The sequence below is a fragment of the Triticum aestivum genome, chromosome 7B, assembly GCF_018294505.1.
Source record: "Triticum aestivum cultivar Chinese Spring chromosome 7B, IWGSC CS RefSeq v2.1, whole genome shotgun sequence".
In the NCBI taxonomy this organism is placed as follows: Eukaryota; Viridiplantae; Streptophyta; class Magnoliopsida; order Poales; family Poaceae; genus Triticum; species Triticum aestivum.
Genome location: NC_057813.1, coordinates 722495009 through 722496124, shown reverse-complemented (window position 1 = coordinate 722496124; position 1116 = coordinate 722495009).

Below are 1116 nucleotides of genomic sequence, written 5' to 3'. Positions count from 1 at the left end.
CACGAAGCTATGCAATTTTCTTTATTTTTTCCAGATGTAATGAAATCTTTCTTAATATTCGAAGGGATATTTCTCAAAAAAATATTGCAAGTGGGATCACCTCAAAAGGGAAAATAATTGTTATTAAAGATATAAATTTAAGTTTGGTATGTTGTGTTCTTATCAAAGACAGTAGAAGTGTATACAAAACAATATAAGTAATATTTAAAATATTGTTTTCTAGTTAATAAAAATATACTTCCTCCATCTCACAATATAAGATGTTTGTGCAAGCTAACATAGCTTGCAAAAACGTATTATATTATGGGACGGAGGGAGTATTTCTTAAAATTTTATTTAATAAATATATTATTAAAATATAAAAGGTTAGCATAAATAATAATAGTAGAATTTCCATGCGTTGCTACGGGCAAAATACAAAAAAATGAATCAAACTGATGACTAAGTGACACGATCAAAGTCCTTCAACCAATGTTGCATTGCACTTTCACTGATCCATGCTAAACTTTAAGTGTACATGAGGTGTTTTAGTCATCTATATTGAGTACTATATGCACCGGTTCATTGATGCATGTATTGATGATGCCCCTTATGGCGGGTCTTTTTTAGAAGATGCTTGGTCATATAATGGTGAATGTGGGCATGTGCTTGTTCATATGAAGGTGAATTTGGCTCATATTTTTTGTCCAAATATTTGCTGGGGAGTAGAGAAATTAACATAGACATGTCTATTGTTCCTGCAATTTCAGAGGCATGTTACGCCAGTGGGCTACCATGGGTGCGGCTCTCCCCATTCTCAATACAATTATGAAAATCTCAGATTGCAAATACAAGACGTGGACATTAGGTCCATAGATTTTTTCACAATTACTTGTTCAGCTTTATTTACCTCAATGATAATATAGATTTAGTCCATGTGATCACCGAAGAAACATAGTACACTTCGGCTGCTCTCTCTCTCTCCCTCCCTATCTCTTGCCCTCCCTCCCTCCCTCCCTACCTCTCTCTCCCTCTCTCTTTCTCTCCTCTTCTAGTTTATGGAAGGATAAGAACCATAACCCAGAGTATACTTCGACTGTTCTCTCTCCCTCTCTCTCCCCTCTCCCTCCCCTCTCC